We start from the raw sequence: 25,202 nt of genomic DNA on the forward strand, positions 1-25,202 counted from the left end.
CAGGGTTTCTCTGTGTAGCCTTGGCTGTCCTGGACTCGCTTTCTAGACCAGGCTAGCCTCGAACTCACAGGGATCTGCCTGCCTCTGTCTCCCGAGTGCTGGGATTAAAGGCATGCGACACCGCGCCTGGGGAAACCTCTGTTTTAGGAGACAGAGTCCTGATATGCAGCTCTGCCTAGTCTGGAACTCACGATGTAACCCCGCTGGCTTGGCAGTGCACCTGCTTTAGAGTCCTGAATGCTGGGCTTTACAGGCGTCAGCTACTCTTAATATTCTCTCTCTCTCTCTCTCTCTCTCTCTCTCTCTCTCTCTCTCTCTCTCTCTCTCTCTCTCCCTCTCCCTCTCTCCCTCCCTCTCTCTCTCTCCTCTCCCCCTTTCTCCTCCCCCTCTCTCTCTGTCTCTAAATCACTGAGCCCATAAACAAACTATTGTTTCGCCCTGTTTTCGTTCTACTTGTAGATTCTATCCCAGACTGCTCAGTGTTTTTGCCTGAGGTCTTGAGAGTAGCTTTAGGTTACAGTAGGTTTACGACACACAAACAAAAAGACTATAAGGATTCCACGCAGGACCTCACGCAGGCTACGCGTGTGCGCTACCGCTGAGCTCTATCCCCAGCTCTCAAGGTTTGCCTGACAGTAAGTGAAATTCCAGCGTCTCACTAAAGGAAGGGCTATGAAATTTCCTGACAGCAGGGAGATGAGGCAAGCAAAAAGCGCTGGGCAAAGTGTAAGGTTTGGCAGCCAAACGTCAGCTGCGGTGGTGTACAGACGAACGCAGAAGTGTTTCTTCCAAAGGCTGGACTCCTCAATTCTAAACGATCGTTCACATCGCAGAGAATGAAAAGCCAGCTGGGCCGTGGGAACAAAGGGTGTCTGCGGAGGTGCGGAACCGGGCGGTGTGGGTTTTCCCAAAGGCGGCGAGCTGGGGGGCTGCAGACACCGCAGTGCTCCTCGAGCCAACCCAGGCGCGCCGGCAGCGCAGTAGGGACGGGGCGCAGACAGCCGCACAGGGCGAGGCTGGCGCTACCTCCTCCGAGGGGCGGGGCCAAGACTGAGCCTTGCGCGGCAAGTGGGCGGGGCCTCCTGGAGGCGGGCGCCCGAGGATTGGCCCTAGAGGGTGGGCGGGGCCCCGGCAGCGGGGAGGGGAGCAGGCGCGGGCACGGCGGTGGCGCGCGCGTCCTCCGTCGGGCGGTGCAGCGGCTGCGACGGAGCCGGCCATGGTCGTGGGCGGTGGGCGGGTGTCGCGCTGAGTCCCGAAGACAGCAAGAGGCTGAGAACCGGGCATGCGGGTGCGGGAGCCGGGCGGGTGCTGTCGCAGGATCTGCTGACGGCGCTGAGGGATCGGGAGCCGGTGGCGGCGCGCGGGGCAGGTGAGCGCGGGAGGCGGCGCGGGCTGCGGCGGGGCGGCTCGGGCGGGCGCTTCCTGCCGGGCTCGGCCGCGGGCGCGCGGGCTCCGAGGTACGCGGCGCCCAGGCCTCGGGCGGCGGCGGACACCGAACGGCGGAGGGCACCCGGTGGATGACCACCGAGGGAGCGGGTGCGGAGCGGCCCAGCCGGCGTCGGTGCGGACGCCCGGCTGCTGCGGACCCTCAGGTGCCTCGGCACAGCGTTCGCGGCGCGATTCCGGGCTCTCCGGCTTCGGACCGGTCAGAGTCCCGGTGCCGCCGATGACGCGTCCCGCGCGGCCTTGACTGAAAGACTCTGGGGAGATGTGAAGCGGGAACTGTGAATATTCACCTCCCGGGGTTGCGGGGGGCTGCCGAGCTAACCCTGCTATTGGTGCTCTGTGGACCGGGAGTTCTTGGGAGCAGCCCGCTGCAGCATCCTTGCTGGCTGTGGCTAGTTCCTTCGTTCAGGTTGGCATTGGGGGCAAATTTATTTCTGAACCGCTCTAGTGTTGCAGTAAGCTCAACTCGAGTTCCTTAATGAAGGAGCCTGCTATCTTTCGGTGGCCAGAGTAGGATTCTGTAGTTTCCTCGTAGAATTCTGTAGTTTGTTTCTTGCATAGGCTGACTTGGAAACCTGTCTTTGATACGAAGTGAATTAGTGCAACGAAACCCATCAAAATCACACTTTACGCAAGGTGGAAGATGGTGGGACATGCCTTGCTTTGCTATTTAACACATCTGAAGTGACACTTAAATTGTCACTTGTTACAGAGTATAAACAGAGGAAGAGTATGGAAACATACTCCTTTTTTAAGAATGCATTGCTACATCCAAAGGGAGTGACAAGTGCTTTTGTAAACATCATTGTGGGCAGTGTTACTTACTGTCTGGTGAAGTCATCATAATTAAATTAGATGAGTATTTATTCTGAAGTGCTGAATGAATGAGTCCAAGGAGTCGGAGTTTTCAGGAGTTTATTACTACTCGCGGGTATTTGTGCTACTTTGTAAATTTTTTTTTGTTTTGTTTTGTTTTGTTGTTTTTGAGACAGATTTTTGCAGTGTTAACCTTCAGTGACTTGGAACTCTAGGTCTATCCTTGATTCATCTCTCTTCCTCCCTTGTCCTTAGATTACAGAACTCAGGAAGTGAAAACAAGAATATTTCAAGAATTAAAAAAATTTTTTTCCAGATTTTTTTTTTTTTAAGTTAGGGTGTTGACCACTTGTAATCCCAATGCTGGGGAGGGCCACACGGGTGTATCCCAGAGGTTTGCAGGTGGACCTGATAGCCTCATAGAATCCTAGTGGCACCCTAAGCCAATGAGAGACCTATCTTAAAAAAATAAGTCCCTCACCTGGGGTTGGTTTCTAGCCTGCGTGGGCGCGCACGCGCGCACACACACACACACACACACACACACACACACACACACACACGATTTTTAAAAAAGAAAGCAGAAAGCATAACTATATACAATCTATAATGTGGCAAGATCTGGGTGGCTTGGTTAGGATATTGCCCAAGTTTTAGAAGGCAAAAATCTGAAACTAAAGTTGAAATTGTATTCATTAAAGCCAAAAGACTTTAAGAAACATCTTTAGTTTACTCTGGTGATTCACACACTGACTAGGACATTCCACCTTCAGGGTGTTTTTACAAAGTGGAAAAGTCAGGTTGGTTTTCTTGTGCTTATAGAGATCATTGGCACGACAACAAGTTGAATGTTGATTTATTTTATTTTATTTTTGAACACAGGGCTTTGTTATGTTAGGCAACTGCTTTACCTCAGAGCTTATATGTCCCCACCCCCTTGTTATTCAAAAACAAAAACAAAAACCAGAATATTGCTCTATAGCCAGGGATGGCCTGTAACTTACTGTGTAGCTCTGCCTTCTTGTACCTCTGGGCTATTCTGCCTCTTAACTTCCGTAGTGCTGGGATTCCACCACACACCTGGAAACCACACCTGGTTTTATGCTGAGCTGGGGCGCAAACTGCATGCTAGGTAAGCACTTTAGTACCAGCTAGACTATCTCCCCAGCCCTTGCCTTGACCTCCCTTGTATTTTTCGGTATATGCATGCTGAGGATTGAACCCAGGTCTTTTTTTTTTTTTTTTTAATTCATATTACATCTCAATGGTTATCCCTGAACCCAGGTCTTAACACATGGTAAATGTGCACTTAGTTCATATCCCCAGCCTTGCTTTCCTGCTTTGTTGTTGTTATTGTTGTTGTTGTTATTATTATTATTTGCAGATGAATCCATAAAGCTTCTGTAACTGAATGCTCTTTAAGACCTTCTTGTCTGCTTTATAGATTGTTGTCCCCACTCCCCACTATGTATGAAAAGGCTAAGGATCAGAAGTGATACCTTGATTTGGTTCTAGACCTTGATGTAAGCCAGAGAGTCAAACGAGCTGCAATTGTAGGGGTTTTGCCCAGTCTTTCTGAACCTCAGATTTTTCCCCCCCAAGACAGGGTTTCTCTGTGTAGCCTTGGCTGTCCTGGACCAGGCTGGCCTCAAAATCACAAGAGACCCACCTTCCTCTGCCTCCCCAGTGCTAAGATTACAGGTATGCACCACCATCCAGGCTTGAACCTTAGATTTTTAATTTATAGACTTTAGAAGTAGTCTTGGTGGAGAGACTGTATGACCTGGGAATCATATAATGCCAAGGAACTTTTTAGGCCTTGGATTTTTAAGGCTTTCTTCCCTCTTTTCTTTACCCGCACTCCTTGAGTTGATAACATCCCAAATCCCTGAGGGCCTCCTGCCTGTCCCTCTTCATTTCTTTACCTATGCTCATCCCAGTGACGTCATTCTCTTCCCTCTTTAAGTATTATCAGGTGTTGTTGACTCAGATTTTTATCACTAGACCTGAGCATTAAACTCAGCATTGGGCTAGATATCTAGACGTATACATTTTTCTTTCCTTTTTGTGGAGGGATGGGGTGGGGTCTGGATAGGATGGGGGGGTGTGGTTCTGGAGATGGAAGCCAGGTCCTTGTCCTTGCTAGGCAAGTGCTCTACTGTAGAGCTACTCTACTGGCCCCTGGCCTGCTTATAGGCATCCTTTTTTTTTTTTTTAAGTCTATGTTATGACTATGAGTATTTTGCCTCCATATATGTATGAGAACCAGGCCAGTGACAGCTTGCCAGTGGAGGCCAGAAGAGATTGTTGGATCCTCTGCACCTGGAATTGTAGATGATAAATTTTAGAAATAAAACTGAAAGGGTTGGGCGTGGTGGCGCATGCCTTTAATCCCAGCACTTGGGAGGTAGGGGCAGGGGGATCGCTGTGAGTTCGAGGCCAGCCTGGTCTACAAAGTGAATCTAGGACAACCAAGGCTACACAGAGAAACCCTGTCTCAAAAAGCAAACAAAAACCCCCAAAACAAAAAACAACTCCCCCCAAAACCCCCAAAAGCACAACAAAAACCAAACTGGTTATGTGGGCTGGGGGTGGTGGCACAAGCCTTTAATACCAGCATTGGGAGGCAGAGGCAGGTGGATTTCTGTGGGTTCGAGGCCAGCCTGGTCTATAGAATGAGTCCAGGACAGCCAGGGCGACACAAGGAAGTCCTGTCTGGAAAAAACAAAACAAACAAACAAACAAACAAACAGACAGGTTATGTGGACTGAGCGTGGTGGCGCATGCATTTATCCCAGCACCAGGAGGCAGAGGCAGGAGGATCTCCGTGAGTTCGAGGCCACCCTGCTCTACAAAGAGAGTTTTAGGACAGCCAGGACTATTACACTGGTTATATATAGAATAGAAGGAACAGTGAGCGAAGAGATTTATGAATGCATACCTGTATCCCTGGAAGGCTGAGTCAGGAGACTGCAAGAGTTCAAGGACAGCCTGGGTTACCATAGATGGAGAGAGACATTGTCTTTTAAAAAAAACAAACCGGGAACCAGACCCAGGTTCACTGCAAGACCAGCAGGCACTCTTAACCATTGCACCATCCCGTAGGCATTTTAAATGTAATATGGTCAAGACTGGCTATTAGCTAAGTGGATAGATCACTTGCCTGGCGTGCTTGCAGGAATCCAGGTTCATCCTGTGAGAGTGTCTGTACATATGTGTATGTGTACGTGTGTGTAATATTCAGATAGAGAACTCCTAACTTCCAGTCCTCAACCTACTAATTACTTGGTGTGGCTTATTTTTTGAGACAGGCTCTTCTGGAGCCTAGGGTGGCCCCGGACTCCTGATCCCTCTTTCTCTGTCCCAAGTGCTGGAATTACGGGTGTGTACCTCTTTACTCAGCAGCCTGTTCATTTTATGAGTCTTCCTTACCCCACTCTCTACCCTTTAGTGAAAACTCCAGTAGTCATATATTTTGTTTCGGGTTTTGGACAGTGTCTCTCTCGTTCTGGAACTCACTGTGTAACCCAGGCTGGTTGCCGTCGGCATTGTCCTCCTCCTGCCCTTCCTTTTCTTTTCTTTTTTTTTTTTTGAGACAGGGTTTCTCTATGTAGCCTAGGCTGTCCTGGACTCACTTTGTGGACCAGGCTGGCCTCGAACTCACAGCGATCCGCCTGTCTCTGTCTCCCGAATGCTGGGATTAAAGGTGTGCGCCACCACTGCCCGGCTGGTCTTGAACTCTTGGTGATTCTCCTGCCTTGGTTTTCCAAGGGTTGGGGCTACAGGTTCTGCACCTGCAAGTCACCTCTTTGTCTCACTGTTCCTTTTACATACATACCCAGTTCTTTAAGCCTTTCAAATTTATGTCTAAAAATGTATCTGGATTGAATTCTCTCCAATTCCTAATTGCTACCATTTCTCTTCTTCTGGGTTGTGATTTCTTGTCACTCCCCCGCTTCTCCTGGCCTTCTTCAGTCCATCCCTCTCTTGCCTACTGTGTCTGTCTTTCTGTTTGTCTGTGTCTTTCTTTTGACACAGGGTCTCACTGTATAGACCAGGCTGTCCTGGATTTTTTAGGGTGGCGGGGGGCTTTTGAGACAGGGTTTCTCTGTGTAGCCTTGGCTCTCTTGGACTCTTTGTAGACCAGGCTGGCCTTGAACTCACAGTGATCCACCTGCCTCTGCCTCCCATGCACCACCAAGATCAGCTTGGCCTGGATTATTATTATTATTATTATTTTTTATGTAAACCAGGCTGTCCTCAAATTCACAAAGATCCACTTCTCTGTGTGCTAGTGGTGTGCTGGGATCAAAGGTGTGTGAGAACCTTCCATTATATGTATGCGTGTATATATATATGACGTGAGAGAGAGAGAATGAATTGTGTGTGTACACGTGTCCATGTGGCAGCAGTGTGTGTAATCTTCTCAATCGTTTGTCCAGTTACCACATACTACCTTATTCGGAGAAAAATCCCTGACATTTGGTTTCTACTATTTACTTGAGAGTGTTGTCATATTGTATAAAGAGACAAATCTTGAGGATTTCTTCCTGGGTCTGTCTGAAACATCAATCTGGAAAATTGTTCAGCAGATCTGTAAGCAAAGAAAGGTCATAGAAAAATCAGAAGTGGCCTATGCCTGTAATCCCAGTGCCTACAGAGGCTGTAGTGGGGTGGTTGCCACGAGGGAAGCCTGGCTACTGCAGTATGTGACCCTGTCTCAGAAAAGGAAAAGCAAAATCAGAAGCGTGCAGGCTGGGCATGGTGGCACACGCCTTTAATCCCAGCACTTGGGAGGCAGAGGCAGGCGGATCGCTGTGAGTTCTAGGCCAGCCTGGTGTACAGAGTGAGTTTCAGGACAGCTAGAGCTGTTACACAGAGAAACCCTGTCTTGAAAAACAAAAACCAAAACCAAACAAAAAACCAGAAGTATGCAGTAAGTCCATTGTCAAAATAGAAGTATAGGGGGACATGTCGGAATTTAAAGTCTTAAAGAAGAATATTCAATGAACATGAAGTATAAGACAAGAAACACAAGGCATGTGACAGTCTGCTGGTATATGTGTGACAACTTTTCTTTTTCCATTTTTGAAGATGATTGATTTATGTGAGTGCTCTATCTCCATGTACACCTGCATGCCAGAAGGGGGCATTAGGTCCCAGTATAGATGGTTATGAGGCACCATGTGGTTGCTGGGAATTGAACTCAGGACCTCTGGAGAGCAGACAATGCTCTTAACCACAGAACCATTTCTCCAGCCCCGCGTGATAACTTTTCTTACCACTCCCTACCCAATACACTTTTTATGTCCTAGAATTTGGGTCTGCTGAGCCATATTCTTGCCCCCCCCCCCCATCTATGATACAATTGGATTCCCATTTACTATTAGCATGTCAGGTAGTATGAGGATTCTGAAGCCTCAACCTTTCTCCTCCTGTTTGGTTTTTGAGACAGGGTCTCTATTAGCTCTGGCTGTCCTAGAGCTCCTTAAGTAGATCAGCCTGACCTTGGACCCACAGAGATTCTCCTGCCTCTGCCTCCGGTGCTGGGACTAAAGAGGAGTACCAGCCTGACGCGGTACTACTCCTCCTAGTACTTGGGAGGCAAGAGGCAGGTGGATCCGTGTCTCTGTTCGAGGCCAACATGGTCTACACAGAGAAACCCTGTCTCAAAAAGACCAAAATAAGTAAACTAACAGACGGACAGACAGACACGCACTACTGTGCCTGGCTAGCCTGGTCTATAGAGTTCCAGGACAGCTAGGGCTACACAGAGAAGCCCTGTCTTGGTGGGGGATGGACAGACGGGGAGATGCCCTAAATAAATGAATAAATAAGTAATAAAACATCCAGACATGCACTGTTATGCCTGGGCTCAACTTTTCTTCTCACTCTCGCTCTGTGTGTGCAGTCTGCTAGCCTGTTCATTTTGTTCTAGCACTTTTTTAGGTTCTCTGTGTCCTGGTGACTAAGGCTTTAGCGCTTTGCAAATGCAGCTGCTCACTTTCTTACTTGGTTCCAGCCTAACGTGGTTAATTTAGGGTTCTAGTACCTCCTCAGAAAACATCTAAATCTCTGACTTGTTTTGTTTCTCCAGGGTCTTGAGAAGCGAGCTTTCCACCTCTAGCCTAGGCTAGCCCGGAACTCACAGCTATCCAATGTTAGGATTATAAATCAGTGTGTGGCTTATGAAATAAATAGCTCTTTTAATACTGAGCAGGTAACCTGAGGTTGGGGTCCTTAACTGGCAGTAAGGTACTGCTGAAATCAGTCAGTCCTGCTTTACGGTATTGTTATCCAGAGTTCCAGCTCGCCATTGCCCTGTGGCTTGGTTCCTAGTGCTGAGGCCACTGTGGAGACCACCAGGCAAGTGGTCGTTTGCCTTAGAGGGGACTGTGATCCTGATTATCCGTGCCTAAACCAGAGGATTAAGTAGATTATAAGAAATCAGGTGGTAATCCAGAAGCTTTCTCTTAAACTACAGTTAATCCACATTCCTGACCATAGTTTGTCCCTGGGCATTTGTAATAACTAACTAAGAATATTTCCTAACTCTCTTAACTCATCCTCTCATTTGAAAGAGTGGCAGCTGTGAAGGACGGAAGAGGTGGAAGGCAGTCAAGGAGTTAGATGATCAACCCTCATTGCCCAGATCATTTGCTGTTGACTGTGGCCAACCACAGTGATCCTTACCCTCAAGACCTGAATTCCATGAATTCCTTACCTGCTGAGCCACTCGCAGGCATTTCAGTGGCTGCCAGCAAGAGGTCAAAGCTCTGATGGGACACATTTTTATATTACTAATTTATAAACAATTGATAACTTCAGATCTGAATAACTGACATTTAAGATGATAGGAATTATAAATATAGTCAAAGTTGGAGTTTGCTTTTTTTAAAATAACCTATGGCAGTTTTCATAGAAATTAAATACTCCGAAGGCCTGCCATCCATCTGAAGTATGAGAGACAGACACCCTTACTCCCCAGGTAATGTCTCGCTTTGGAGCTCAGGTTGGCCTGAAACCTGTGATCCTCCTGCCTCAGCTTCTGGCAGAGAGATGCTGCTTTTAAGGTTAAGGCCACGTCACCACCACCTCACACAAATTACATATAACCGCACAATAATTTCCACCAATTAATTGACATAGAATTTAAAGTTCCTCTATTTGCAGTGTTGGGAGTGGAATCCAGGGCCTTTTGTGTGCTGCGCAAGCCTTCTACCACTGAGCCACACCCTCACCTCACGTTGTTCTTGTTTTCTTTGAAGCCGAGTCTTACAGTAGTATGGCAGAGGTTGTCCTCAGAGTCCGGATAGCCTTCTCCCCTGCCTGGGTACCACCACACTCAGCCCACTACTAACTCCTGCAAAATGACCTCACCTTCATTCTAGTATTTTTATTTTGTGGTGTTGAGTGTGAACTCAAGGCCTCATGTGCACTGAGTAAATGCTCTACCACTGGACACACCTTAGCCTTCTCTCTGTTTTTTTTTGTTGTTGTTGTTGTTGATATTATTCCAGACAGGGTTTCTCTGTGTAGCCTTGACTATCCTGGACTCCCTTTGTAGACCAGGCTGGCTTTGAACTCACAGAGATCTGCCGGCCTCTGCCTCTCCGAGGGCTGGGTTTACAGGAGTGTGCCACCACGCCAGGCTGCCACTTGTTTTTTGTTTGGGGGGGGGGGCAGGTATTGCTTGGGGTGGTGGTTGCGGTGTTTTGAGACAGTCTTGCTATGCAGACCTGGCTCTGTGTGGCCCAGGCTGGCTTTGAACTTGGGGCATTTCCCCCTCTTAATCTCAATAGTGCTGGAATTGCAACAGCACTTGGCCTAGTTCATATACAGGGCACTGAACCCAGGGCCTGATGAATGCTAGGCAAGCATACTACCAAGTGAGCTGCTGACCTGTCTTTTGTTTTAGCTTTAGAGACAAGGTCTCAAATAGTTAGGCTAGCTTCAAACTAATTGTGCAGCTGAGCCTACCCTCAAACCCCTGATCGTCCTGCCTCCACTTCCCTCGGCTGGCTTTATCACTGATGCTTGTTCCGGTGCCTAGCTCTAGCTTCCGCTTACAGCCTTTTGCCTCTTGAAGCGGTGGCTGTGGATATAGCACATTAGAGACAGTCCCAAGTGCCTCCTACTGTATGTGGGATTAGGCTGGCTAACAATAATAAACGTTTATTGGATGCTTACTTACATGTCAGGCTGTATTAAGTGCTTTCTGTAATTTTATCTTTGTAACAACTCTCTAATGAAGGTACTAACGACATCACCACTGGAGGAAACTGGAATTTCAGGAAGTTACATGTCAAATGGACCAAAGTTTTTAAGTGGTAGAGTGAGATGTAAAGGGGAAACACAGTTTTATGTATATGGATTTTTATTTTTATTTTTTGAAAAATCAAGACAGGGTTTCTCTGTGTAGCCTTGACTGTCTTTTATTTTTATTTCATGTGCACTGGTGTTTTGCTTGCATGTCTGCATAAGGGTGTAGGATCTCCAAAAATTGGAGTTACAGTTGTGAACTGCCTTGTCGGGCTGAGAACTGAACCTGGGTCCTCTCTGAGCCCTTTCTCCACTCTGTGTATGGGTGTTTTGCATGCAAGTATGCCTGTGGATCACTTGTGTGCCTGGTGTCTAAGGAAGACAGAAGACGGCATCGGATTCCCTGTTATCTGAAGAGGAGCCGGCAGCTGTGCTGAAGGCTGCAGTGGCTGAGGGGCAGCTCTCTTGGCCAGCATGCCACCTTGCTCCAATCTCCTGGGCCCTTACTGCAAATAATTTTTTTGCCTTTGGTACAAGTTTTCTTCAGATATTTAGCAAACTCATTTTGGTATATTGGTTGATCAATAAGGTCCTATGCCAGATGTATTTGTTTATCTTTTTGTTTTGTTTTGTTTTGTTTTGTTTTTGGGACAGGGTTTCTCTGTGTAGCCCTGGCTGTCCTGGACTCACTTTGTAGACCAGGCTGGCCTTGAACTCATAACGATCCGCCTGCCTCTGCCTCCCAAGTGCTGGGATTAAGGGCGTGTGCCACCACGCCCGGCTGTATTTGTTTATTACATTTATTTTGGTGTGTGTGTGTGTGTGTGTTACTGAAAATGAGACAGCATGCCCCTTGACATACTCTTCTGCCACGGTAGTAGAACCCTAGTTTTTTTTTTTTTTGGTTTTTCGAGACAGGGTCTCTCTGTGTTAGCCTTGGCTCTCCTGGACTTGCTTTTGCTTTGTAGACCAGGCTGGCCTCAAACTCACAGCACTCCACCTGCCTCTGCCTCCCTAGTGCCCAGCTCAAATTTTAACATTCATTCATTTTTGGTGGTAGCAGTCAGGGTCATCCCTGCCCCCTCCGCTGACCTACACCTCAGCCCCGTTTATTTTATTACTATGTTTTGTTTCAAATACACATGAGTTTCACAGGCTGCGGATCCTTGCATTCTCTTAGTCACCAGGCACTGGTGTTCTCCCTACCTCCACATCACTGCCCTCTCCCGCCCTTTTAAAAACAGTGGTGCGATTGTCTCTGTGCAGAGGTGGCTGCTTTTTTCAGTCAGAGGACTGGAGCTGTGGGTGGCTAGAGTTGAGTTGCCTCTTGGGATCAGCTTTCCTTGCTGCCGTAGGGCAGAACTTTGAAGGTCTGCTCCACTGTGTCATGGCAGGTCTGAATGTATTCTTTATTCTACTGCTGGCATTGCTGTCAATTTATCATGGGTTTTCTTTTATACATTTCTGTTAGCGAAAGAATTGATTGTGGGAAAGTCTACTTTATCCACAGAACACTTTCAGCATGTGAGCCTGTGAGTGTTTTCCTGTATGAACTTCTTCACCCAACATTTGTTGAGGATGTGCTTGTGCTGTGTGAGGCACTGGGGATGTAAAGCCCATGAAGAGCCAAGAGAGACACAGTAGACTAGGTGTGGTGCATGCACAGCGTTAATCCCAGCACTCAGGAGGCAGAGCTGGGTGTGTCCCTGAGTTTGAGGCAAGCCTGGTTTACACAGTAAATCACATAGTAAGACCCTACCTTAAGATGTTTTAGGGGCTGGAGGGATAGTTCAGTGGTTAAGAGCACTGGTTTCTCTTCTAGAAGACCTGGATTTGATTCCCAGCACCAGCATGGCAGCTTATAACACAGATCCTGGGGAATCCCACACCCTCTTCTTCTTCTTCTTTTTTTTTTTAAAGATTTATTTATTTATTATTATGTATACAGTGCTCTGCCTCCATGTACATCTGCAGGCAGAGGCGGACACCAGATCACATTATAGATGGTTGTGAGCCACCATGTGGTTTCTGGGAATTGAACTCATGACCTCTGGAAGAGCAGACAGTGCTCTTAACCACTGAGCCATCTCCAACCCCCACACCCTCTTCTGATCTCTTCAGCACCAGCCATATATGTGCTGCAGACATGCAGGTAAAACATTCATACACGTAAGTAAATAAAGATAAGCTTTAACCAAGTATGGTGGAGCCTCCCTCTGACTCCAGCAACTGAGGGGTGGAGACTGAAGGATCAGGACTTACCTCCTCTTCTGACTACGTAGAGCTGAAACCAGCCTAAGCCACATGGAGCCCTGTTGTAAAAAACTCACACATTGTTTTTGCTGCTGTTTGAGATCGACTTAATGCGTCCCTGGTTGGTCTATAGTTTTTTTTTTTTTTCTTTGTGACAGGGTTTCTCTGTGTAGCCCTAACCCCTAGTTTAAGAAACTGGGTTCCAGGGGCTGGAGTTAAGACTACTGCCTACTCTCTAGAGGACCAGGGTTCAGTTCCCAGCACCCACATGGTACCTCATACCTGCCTGTAACTCCAATACCCGGGCTTCTGACACTCTCACCTAGGCATACATGCCGGCACACACCAATGAGCATAATAGAAAAATAACATTTTATTTTTGTACATTATTTGTATGTCTATACATACACATATACATACATACACATACATATACTGGATTCTAGAGAATTTTGTTAAAATCTTATCTGTAGCTTTCTATGTTTGAAAATAGGTTAATCTGTGGCTGAGAGATGGCTCAGAAGTTAAGAACACTGACTGTTCTTCCAGAGGACCTGGGTTCAATTCTCAGCACCTACACGGCAGCTCACAACGGTCTGTTAACTCCAGTTCCAGGAGCTCTGACAGTCTCACACAGACATATATGCAGTCAAAACACCAATGTACATAACATAAAAATAAATAAACTATTTAAAAGAAATCTTTTGGGGGGTTTGAGGCAGGGTTTCTCTGTAGCCTTGACTATCCTGGACTCGCTTTGTAGACCAGGCTGGCCTCGAACTCACAGTGATCCACCTGCCTCTTCTTCCCAAGTGCTGGGATTAAAGGCGTGTGCCACCACGCCTGGCTAAAAGAAATCTTTAAAAATTTTATGTTTACATATATTTTCGCCGGTGTGTAGGTGTGTGCACATGAATGTAGGCACCTACAGAGGCCCAAGGTGTTTGATTTCCCCCAGAGCTGGAGTTGGGTGCCTGATGTTGGTACTGGGACTCAAACTTGGGTCCTCTGGAAGAACAGTATTCAATTTCTTTCTCTAGCACTGAACATTCTCATAGAGATAAGAGATTTAGATGTATAATTAGCCAGCTGCATTGAGGTGATGATGACTTTGTTGATAGTGTCCAGAGACTCCTTATCAGGAGGCAGTTGAACAAACGCTGCATTCCTCCATTAGGCTGGACCCAGGCTGTTGACCCTGGTGATGTGAGCATTAACACAGCTTTCACATCCTGTTTGATCTGGTGCTGTTAGCCTTGACATCTGCAGTGAGAGCGTAAGTGTCATTGTGATCTTCTCTCATTGGTCAGAGGACACCTCGTGGTAGCATAATGGTTAAGCTTGTTTTTCCTGTGAGATGATTTTCCAAGGCCTCTGGACAGTGGAAATGGGCCACCAGAATGTACAGACAGGTGCACTATGTTCTGTGTGTGTTCTTGACCTCTACAATACACTTTGGGTTTAGACATATTTCCTGTAGAACCTCTTGGAGAAGGGTCTTGAATTTTGTTGTTGGTTTCAATTTAATAGAAATTTTAAAAATATTTACTTATTATGTGTACAATGCAATAGATGGTTATGAGCCACCGTGTGGTTGCTGGGAATTGAACTCAGGACCTCTGGAAGAGCAGTCAGTGCTCTTAACTGCTGAGCCATCTCTCCAGCCCCTTGGTTTTAATTTTTAATTAAATTTTTTTTGGGGGGCTGGAGAAATGGCTCAGTGGTTAAGGGCACCACCTGCTCTTCAAGAGGTCCTGAGTTCAATTCCCAGCAACCACATGGTGGCTCACAACCATCTATAATGCCCTCTTCTGCAGATAAAGCACTAATATACAATAAATACAGTAAATAAATCTTTAAAAAATTTTTTTGGGGGGGTTAGGGCCTAACTGTGTAGCCTTGGCTGGCTTGAGGGGTCCTGCATTTTAATTTTATACTACATATTTAAATTATTTAGTTTTTGGTTTTCAATATATAAATCCACTAAAAGAAAAAAGTGGGGGCTGAAGAGATAGCTCAGAGGTTAAGAGCACTGTCTGCTCTTCCAAAGGTTGTGAGTTCAATTCTCAGTAACTACATAGTGGCTCACAACTATCTGTTATGAGATCTGGTGTCTTCTTCTGGTATACAGGTATACATGTGGCAAAGCACTGTATACATTAAAAAAAAAAAGCTGGGACATGGTGGTGTATTCCTTTAATCCCAGCACTTGGGAGGTGGAGGCAGGCCTGGTCAACAAAACAAGTCCAGGTCAGTCAAGGTTACACAGAGAAACCCTGTCTGGGGAAAAAAGGTATCAGATTTTTAAAAAACATTTTTTGAGACAGGGTTTCTCTGTGTAGCCTTGGTTGTCCTGGACATGCTTTGCAAACCAGGCTAGCCTCAAACTCAGGGATCTACTTGCCTCTGCCTTCTGAGTGCTAGGAGGTATCAGATTTAAAAAAAAAAAATGGTCCAAAGCTAAGAATAATGGATAATAGATCCTAAACATATAAACGAGTTTTTTGTTTGTTTGTTTGCTTTTTTTTTTAAACAAAATTTCTTTGTGTAGCCTTGGCTGTCCTGGACATGCTTTGTAGACTTCGAACTCACACAGATCTGCCTGCCTCTTCCCCCCCAAATGCTGGGATTACAGACCTGTGCCACTGCGCCCGGCTCATAATAAAAGTTTTTAACTTTATTAGATCTTCAGCCTATATTTCAAAATGTGTGTGGCCATAAGCAGTCAAATGGCAAACAAGTAGTAAACACTTAACAGCGTCCATTTGATTAACACTTTCTATCTTCAACCTCTTATTTTGCAGTTAATCTTCTAATCTGAAAAAGACTTCATGAACTCTTCACTTTTAAAAACACGTAATTTCATACGTTCCTAGAAGACTGAAATGGGGGCTGTTACTTTGAGGTAAGTGTCCAATTTTGTAGCTTTTTAAAAAAATTTATTTATTTATTAATATGTATACAGTGCTCTGCTGGCATGTACACGTGCAGGCCAGAAGAGGGTATCAGATCACATTATAGATGGTTGTGAGCGACCATGTGGTTGCTGGGAATTAAACTCAGGACCTCAAGAAGAATAGTTAGTGCTCTTAACCTCTGAGCCATCTCTCCAGCTCCAATTTTGTAGATTTTATTTCTTAGTTTTTTATGATGTTGAATATGGAAGGAAAGTATAAATATTGGTTAGCTTCTATTTTTTTCTATCTCTTGAAACAGGGTTTATATGGGGACAATCCTAAGCCTGGCTTTAAGGTAGACTGAGATTCAGGGTTGCTTAACACAGGGGCTGTTTATTTGCTTGCTTGCTTGCTTCTGTTGTTTGTTTGAAACTGTAGTCCAAGCTGCCCTGAAAATTGACTGTATAGCACAGGCTAGCCTGAAACGTAAGCCCCTTTAGTCTCAAGAGTACTGGGATCACACTACTTCTGGATGAAGGGGTTGTTATTATTCTTGTTTTAAATAAAAATTTACTAGGTGGTGGCGTTGCTGAGGGCACAAGGCTATTCTTAGCTTAGATAACAAAAGCAAACCAGACTGCTGTTACTAACCTATGAATCTGACCACTTTATTTTTATTTTAATTGTGTGTGTGTGAGTGCTTTGTCTGAATGCATGTCCACCGTGTGTGTACAGTGTCTTCAGGGGCTAGACAGTATCAGGCCGTCTGGAGCTAGAGTTATGGCCAGCTGTGAGCCAGCGTGTGGGGTGGGAATTGGACTTGGGTCCTCTGGAAGAGCAGCAAGTGCTCTTCACCTCTGAGCCATTTCTCCAGCCCCCAAGTTTGGACATCAGAAACTCGATAATTTTTGCTGATGCGCTGCCTTTTTGTGGTGTGTGACAATACTGGGGATTGAAGGGTGAGCAAGCGCTCTGCCACAGAGCCCTAACTCTACCAGTTGTATGTTGGTTTTATTTTGTATGCATGGATGTTTTGTGGGCATGTATGCCTGTGCGACACTTGCGTGCTTGCTGCCTGTGATGGCCAGAAGAGGGCATCGCATCCTGTAGAACTGGAGTGACAGACAGTTGTGAGCTGCCTCCCACAAGCTGGGAATTAAGCCTGGGTCCTTGGAAGAGCAGCTGGTGCTCCTAACCCCTGAGCTATCTCTCCAGCCCCGTGTATTTGTTTGTTTGTTTTTGTTGTGTTTTTGAGACGGTCTCACTATCACTGTAGTGGTAGTGGTCTGGCACTAGCTCTTAGACTAGACTGGCTTCAAACTCAAAGAAATGTGCCTGTCTCTGTCTCCTGAGTGGCGGGATTAAAAGCACGCACCGTTTATGACTGGCTGACAGGTTTTTGAAGCAATCAAATTGGGGAAATTTTGAAGAATGATCGGTGTGAGTCAGGAAGAGCAATAAAACACATGATATGAAAGTGGAGAGGGGAATACCGGGAGCGGAAGGGAAAATGGGGGTGGGGCGGGGCCAGGGTGTGTCAGGGCGCCAGTCTAAACTTAGTATGTATGCATGAGTAGGCCATGAGGAAACTTGTTGCTTTATATGGTAATTAGAGAAGCGTGGAGTTATTTGTTTGAAACATGGGCTTATTCTGTAGCCCAGGCTGGCCTCAAGTCAGGGCTATCTTCCTGCCTCAGTTTCCAGAGTGCTTCGATGATGTGTGCACCAGCACTCCTATGAGCAGGGGTAACATTATTTTCTAGGTGCTACAGGGTTAGTCCATGTTTTACACATGCTAAGCACGCACTCTGCCACCAAGTACACCTGCAGCTGAATGTAGCTGTTAGGCTTTCCTTGGAAAATGATATATTTAAATTTTGTTTTGGTTTTCTTTTTGTGGTTTTGTTTTGTTTTTTTGTTTATTGAGATAGGGTCTCATATAGCATAGTTGGATCTCTCATTCCTTCTGGTTTTTTTTTTGTTTTTGTTTTTTGTTTTTTGTTTTTGCTTTGTTCTGTTTTTTTATTTTTGTTTTTTTGGAGACAGGGTCTTTCTGTGTAGCCTTGGCCATCCTGGACTAGCTTTGTAGACCAGGCTGGCCTCGAACTCATATCGATCCACTTGCCTCTGCCTCCCAAGTGCTGGGATTAAAGGCGTGGGCCACCATGCCTGGCTCCTCTCATTCCTTCTGTATCTGAGGCTGACTTTGAACTCTGGTCTGGTGTTGGGATTAGAGGCATGTACCACCATGATCTGAGATTTTTGAGACAAGGAACCTGCTGTCTTTCCGCTCCTAAGTGTTTTTGTTTTTGTTTTTTTGTTTTGTTTTTCGAGACAGGGTTTCTCTGTATTAGCCATGGCTGTCCTGGACTCACTTTGTAGACCAGGCTGGCCTCGAATGCATAGCGATCCACCTGGCTCTGCCTCCCGAATGCTAGGATTAAAGGTGTGTGCCACCACACCTGGTAGTATTTTTGTTTTGTTTTGTTTTTTAATGTATACAGTGCTCTCCCTGCGTGTACACCTGCCGGCCTGAACAGGGCACCAGATCTCATTATAGATGGTTGTGATCCACCATGTAGTTGCTGGGAATTGGAACACAAGACCTCTGGAAGAGCAGACAGTGCTCTTAACCTCTGAGCCATCTCTCCAGCCCCCAATTTGGAAGTTTTGGTCTTTTTAGATTTACTTATTAAGTATACAGTGTTATTAAGTATACAGTGTTTGCCTTCATGTCAGAAGAGGGCACCAGATCTCATTATAGATGGTTGTGGCCACCATGTGGTTGCTGGGAATTGAACTCAGGACCTTTGGAAGAGCAGGTAATGTTCTTAACCTCTGAGCTATCTCTCCAGCCCCAATTTGGAAGTTTTAAAAAGGTTATTATGTTTATAAACTCAGGGTGAACACAGTGGCCTGGTTTCAGCTTACCTGTCAAAGGTCAGGGGAGCTGCTGTCCTACCTCCAGTTCTGTTCTCTGCCCAAGGATCCTTTTCAGAAATGTGCATTGGATGTTTATACAGGTGCAAATGATGTTTATATTATTGAGGCTGGGTGTTAGTGGTGCACGCCTTTAATTCCAGCACTCAGGAGGTAGAGGTAGAGGGATCTCTGTGTTCGAGGTCAGCCCAGTCTACAAAGAGAGTTCCAGGATACCCAGGGCTACTCAGAGAAACTCTGTCTCGAAAAACAAACAAACAAAAGAATATTATTAAGTGTCTACAGCTCTGGTCCTTTGACAGTACGATGGCAATGTGCGTCTCGCTTTTGCGCAGAACATAACTGGTTGGATTGTCATGTAGTCTTCCACAGACAGTAAGGATACTGTGAAAGCTGTGACTGTCTGCATAGCATGACCTTTCAAAACAGTTTTTTTTGTGTTGCCAGAATCTCATTTAGCCTTTTGACAGCCACACGATAGAGGAAGTAGTAGATAAAGGGCCGTATAAATGGCTGCCTTGTTCTCAGTCCAGTATTCCAGTGGAAGAGGGTGTTGATAGCTTTATGTGGAAGCTTAGGTTAAGACATTCTTAAAATTTATTGTTATTGTTATTTTTAGTGTGTGTGTGTGTGTGTGTGTGTGTGTGTGTGTGTGAGATGGTGTACATGCCACAGCACTCATGTATTCAGAGGACAACTTTGTCTAGTAGGTCCCCTCCTTCCACCTTTATATGGATTTCAGAGAGCTAGCTCTGCTGTCTTTACCTGCTGCTGCACGCACCTTCGCCTGCTGAATCATCTCAGCAGTCCAGGTTTGCTTGGTTTAGATGTGTGTTATTCTCTATGTATAAGTATTTTGCTCCCATGCATATCTGTGCACCACAGGTATGCCTGGTGCCTGCAGAGGTTAAAAAAAAAAAGGGTGTTGAGTCCCCTGAAACTGGAGCTTGGGACAGTTATCAGCTGCCATGTAGGTGCTAGGACTTGAGCCTGGGTCCTCTGTAAGAGCAAGTGCTCTTAACTGTTGGGCCATCTCTCCAGCCCCAAAGGGTTTTGTTTGTGTGTTTGTTTAAATTTATTTGTTTTTGTTTTATGTTCACTGGTGTTTTGCCTGCATGTATGTCTGTGTGAAGATGTTAGATCTTGGAGCTACAGACAGATGTGAGCTGTCATGTAGGTACTGGGAATTGAACTCAGATCCTTTGGAAGAGCAGTTAGTGCTCTTAACCACTGCGCGAGCCATCTCTCCAGCCCCAAAGGGTTTTGCTTGTTTTTTGAAGATTCTGTGTGTGCCTGTGTCTGACTGTGTGACTGTGAGGACGCACATGTGTGGGGTCTATAGCCTGTCTGCACATGTGCCGGCCGGAAGACTTTGGGTCTCCCCTCTTCCTGAGCCTGGGCTCATACTTTCACAGCTAGGCTAGAAGCCATCAAGCCTGGCAGGCCTCTTACCTCTGTCGGAAGAGCTGGGGTACTGGAGTACTGTAATGTTTGTCTTGTCCTGTTGTGTGGGTGCTGGGATCAGAACTCCAGTCCTCATGATTATGCAGGAAGTGCTCTTATCCAAAGAGTCGCCTTTCCAGCCTTGGAAGTTTATGGCTTTATGTATAATATGGAGGATATAGTCTAAGTGTAATTTTAAAAATGGATAGTACAGATTGAGTTTTCTAATCTGAAATGCTCCATAATTCAGACTTTGTGTATACATGGTATTATCAGGAATTGAACCCAGAGCCTTATAGGAGCTCAAGTACCATTAATGGTGTTGTGACCAGCAATTAGCAGGATCCAAAGTCTTGCTATAGTTCGTAATGTGTCTTCTGTCTTAAAATTTGGAGGAAAGGACAAGTTGTAATAAGTAGTTGGGCAGGTGGATGGTAGGAACTTAGGTGGGAACAGTGTTGGAAGAGTGCAGTTACAGGGAGCAGAGCAGTCTGGAGTATGTCTTTGTTAACACCAACACTGAGCCCACAGGCTGAATGCACCAGAGAATGTGTTTCCGTCCCATGGCTTTCATGCTAGGCCTTGCATTTGTTGTCACTGTGAAGATCTACATGCATGAAAGGGGAAGTGGCTCAGCGATTAAAAGGTTTGCTGTTCAAATAGCAAACTAGACTCCAGGCCCCAGACCCTCAGTAAACGCTGGGCGGATCTCTCAGGCTGATTGTAATTCCACTTGTGAGGTGGAGGTGGGCTCCCCTGAGTAAGCTGCCTAGCTCGACTAGCCATACCTTCGAGCTTGAGCTCAGTAGGAGAGACCCTGCCTCAGTGAATATGATGGAGGGCAGTGGAGGAAGACTCCTAACATCAGCCTCAGGCTTCCACACATACATGCACACCTACATACTTTCAGACCCAAACATACACGCACATGCACGCTTACCACACAAGAAAAAAGACAAGCCGGTGAAGACTTAGACTCACAAAGAACAGTGGAAATAAAACCTGTGTGTGATACCCTGGGCAATATTTGTTGTAGAAAATATTTGGCTATTAATGCTTATTATTAATACATATACTTATTTTGACAGTTATTATTCAACTTCTTTCATACCAATAAAAGACAGAGACACCTGCTTTTTTTTTTTTTTTTTTTTTTTTTTGGTGTTTCGAGACAGGGTTTCTCTGTCTAGGGGGTTGATGTCACAGCATGGTCCAGTGTTTTGTATTTAGATGTTAATTGCTTGTCCCTACCCCAGCCCCCAGATTCTTACTGTTCTACCTCATATATACCAAAATTATCCCTGATTGGCTAAATAAAATTGCCTATACACCTGGGCAGGGCGAAGTGAGGTAGGCAGAGCCAAGGTTTGCGGGCTTGGAGGACAGAAAAGCTTGCTGGATGTTGGGCAAGCAGTTAACATCTGAATACAAAGCAGCAGACCCATGCCTTAACAGATATTAGTGCTTTCCTTTGCTTCCTCCTTTTTGCAAGAGATATTTTACTGAATTTTGTTTAATTTTCTTTGTTTTTATATCTTGATGTTCTTGATGCTCTTTACAACTCTAAACAATATTTTCCTCCCCTCCTTCTTCTTGAGACAGTCTTACTATGTAGCCCCAGCTGGTTGTAGACTATGATGGCCTCAAACTGAGAGATCTACCTGCTTCTGCCTCCTTAGTGCCTGGGTTAAAGGTGCATGTCACAGCACTTGAGGAGCCAGAGGCAGGCTAGTAAAACAAAAGCAAACAAACAAAGATCTGTGTTACCATTTCCAGTGATTTTTATTTTGTTTGTGTTTGTTTGTCTGTCTGTTTTAAGACAGGGTCCTGCTTTGTAACCAGGCTGGCCTGGATCTCACTTTGTAGGCTGGAACCAGCAGTGTTCTTAGTCTCCTGAGTGAGCCACTATGCCTCTCTCCAGTGATATTTTAACTGTTATTTATAGTTACGTAAATAGAATATTTATTTATTTATTTATTTTTGGTTTTTTGAGACAGGGCTTCTCTGTGTAACAGCCCTGGCTGTTGCTTTGTAGACCAGGCTGGACTTGAACTCAGAGATCCACCTGCCTCTGCCTCCCAAGTGCTGGAAGAATCGTTTTTTTTAAAGATTAATTTATTTTATGTATATGAGTACATTGTCTTCATGCACACCAGAAGAGGGCACCAGATCTCATTATAGATGGTTGTGAGCCACCATGTGGTTGCTGGGAATTGAACTCAGGACCTCTGGAAGAACGGCCAGTGCTCTTAACTGTTGAGCCATCTTTCTAGCCCCACCCCTCTTTTAAATTTTGTTTATTTTTTGACAGGGTTTGTCTATATAGCCTTGGCTGGACTTGTTTTATGGACCAGGCTAGCCTTGAACTCATAGTGATCCTCCTGCCTCTGCCTCCCAAGTGTTGGGATTACAGGCATGTGCCACTACACCTGGCCTGTAAATTGAATCTTATGCTATGTGTTCGGTTACCACTTTCTCCTCCTGACCTCCCCTCCTTTTTAAATTGAGACAGTGTCTCACATTATTCCAAACTGGCCTGAAACTGAGTAGCAATTCTTCAGTCTCCACAGGCTGAGTACTGTGGCTACAGATGTGAGCTACTCTGCCTGGCCCTTTTTGTTTCTGTTAACAGTGTTGGTGAGGTTCATCAATAATGGTGTATATAGTTGTATTTAATTATTTTTCCATATTGCAAAACATTCAGTACAGTTTCTTGTTCTGTTAATGTATGTTTGAGTTGAGGCTTCTTTGGGTTATTATGAAAAACTTCAGCTTCACGTAGTTTCAAATTTAGTTCATGTACGTCTGATATTCTTGGGTAAGAATATCATAAAATTAAAGCAGTATGGCGTTTTTGATGGTCTCTTTAGAAAAGATTGAGTTCACCCACAAACAGTGATCTGTGAATGTCAGTGGGTTTTGTTTCTCTGTTTTTGGTTTTTATTTTGAGACAAAGTGACACCTTAGCTTTGGCTCACTCAGATCCATCTGCCTCTACTTCCTGTGCTGGGCTAGAAGGTGTAAGCAATCACTGGCTTGATTGTGATTTTAATCTTCATTTCCTTGGTGAATAATTATATTAACCATTTTTACCTGTATGCTTTTGAGTTATTTGGGATTTGATAAATTATAGGGCTTCTCTGCCTTGGCTCTTCTGGACTCCCTTTGTAGACCAGGTGGGCCTCCAATTTACAGAGATCCGCCTGCCTCTGCCGCCCAAGTGCTGGGATTAAAGGCGTGTGGCACCACGCCCGGCCCAGGTCCCCCCACCTCTTGTTTTTTGGGACAGGGTTTTTCTGTGTAGCCTTGGCTGTCCTGGATCACTTTGTAGACCAGGCTGGCCTTGAACTCACAAAGCTCAGCCTGCCTCTGCCTCCCAGAGTGCTGGGATTGCCGCAGTGTGCCATTGAGCCCAACTGGTCTAGCATCTTAAAAACTACTTAAGGCTTCTGATGTCCTTTGTCTCTTTGCCTAGTTTCATGTCTGCCTTAAGTCAGATTCATATTCTTGCTCCTGTGCAACTGGTTACGGAAACAGTAGTTCTCAGAGGTACGAGCGGGGGAGCCATTGCTGTGTCCATGCTTCCATGGCAGTGGGGGCTCTACATGCAACTCGCAGAGTAATCAACCCAGGAAAGTTGGCGAATCAGAGTAGAAGTGAGGGGTTTGCTGGCATCATGGTGGCAGTCTTTCACTCTTACTCATAATTCTGTTTCCTGTTTATATAGATAAGTAAAACACTTGATATTGAACTACCTGTGACTAAGGATTGTGAGTTTTAATCAGAGCCTTGCAATTGTGTGTGCTTGGCTGAATTAGTGAAGATCAATTTTAACAGACTGAAAATAAATAATGGCCCAAACGCAGCAGACTGTACTTGTGTTTTCATTCAAGAAGCAGCTGCTATGGAGCGATCTCTCTCTTTCCCCCCCTCACTCTCTCTCCCCGTGGCTGTTGTTTGTCACCACTGTAAGGAGAGCGGGAGCGTGCAGGCCGTACATCGTCATCCTGCAGATCCCTGACTTGAGCATGGCACAGCCGTTCCCACTCATTCCGGTGGGGACCTTCGTATGTAGCCACTGTAACTGCACAGGAACCTGGGACATGCCTGGTGTCCCACCACAATTCTGTGTCTGTCACAGTACATTGGTGCACTTATCTTGTTCCTTAGACCCCAGTCCCCGTCCTGTGTGGTGTCCTGTCCTCCCTGCTCCCCAGACTGGCCTCCAACTCAGAGGTCTGCCTGCCTCTGACTTCTGAGTGTGTGGATTAAAGGTGTATATGACCATAGGCCTCGGTTTTAAATGCTTAAGATAAAGACTCCATACTCCAGGGCTGGCAAGATGGCTCTAGGGAAGAGGGCCCTTGTCAATAAGCCTAATGACCTGGGTTTCATCCCTGGGACCAACGTGGTAAAAGGAGAAAATCAACTCTCACAAGTTGTCCTCTGACAGTCACACATACGATGTAATGTACATGTTTGCCTCCTTTATGCTTACAGGAAATAAATATAATTTTAAAAGTAAGGAAAAAGAGAATTAAGAATCCATGCTCTCAAGATGTATAGCAAGCAAGCTTTTCGGTAGTGTTGAAGGCGAAGTGTTTCCCCCGGCATCGCCACCCACATCCCGTGCTATAGAAATTCCCTCTGTAACAGGCGGTCCTTACCTGTTCCACCCACATTCTGTGCTGTAGACATTCAGGTGGTCCTCACTAGCTCCGTTATCACAGTCAGGCTTTCAGAATTCACAGCTTCTCCCAGAAGCCTGGGATTCAGGCTTCATCACAGAGCCAGGCATAGCTGCCCATCCCGTCATCCCAGGACTCAGGGGGCGGAGGCAGGAAGACCGCTGCCAGTTTGAGGCTAGCCTGGGATATAGTCTAAGATACTGTCTATAAAACCAAAATACAGAAACAAAACATCATTATGATCCTGCAGCAAGTGGAAGTTTTTACGTGAAATAATTCTGAGATTATGCATTTTCGCAAGTTGTATGTATTATCGCTTATTTTCAAAATGAGAGCAGACAAGTAGTTAAGAGGTCTAGAGCCTGTAGTGGTGCTTTTTCCTACAGCTGAAGCTATTTAAAATTCTCCTCATGTGGCTGTTTGCCATCCAGATGGCTTCCTGGCCCCCGTTCAGTTC

At 45.7% G+C, this 25,202-nt stretch overlaps 1 protein-coding gene across 1 annotated transcript in view; it reads left to right on the top strand.

Annotated features, from left to right (window-relative positions):
- Nucleotides 1-1,162: 1,162 nt before the first annotated feature.
- Nucleotides 1,163-25,202, top strand: part of PIK3CB (phosphatidylinositol-4,5-bisphosphate 3-kinase catalytic subunit beta) — a 109,836-nt gene continuing 85,796 nt past the window's right edge. The window contains exons 1-2 of the mRNA XM_084753417.1: nucleotides 1,163-1,369; nucleotides 15,582-15,682. The gene's annotated coding sequence lies outside the window, so the exon portion shown is untranslated. The remainder of the gene's footprint in view (nucleotides 1,370-15,581; nucleotides 15,683-25,202) is intronic.

The sequence above is a fragment of the Acomys minous genome, assembly GCF_964271855.1.
Source record: "Acomys minous genome assembly, chromosome: 13".
In the NCBI taxonomy this organism is placed as follows: domain Eukaryota; kingdom Metazoa; phylum Chordata; class Mammalia; order Rodentia; family Muridae; genus Acomys; species Acomys minous.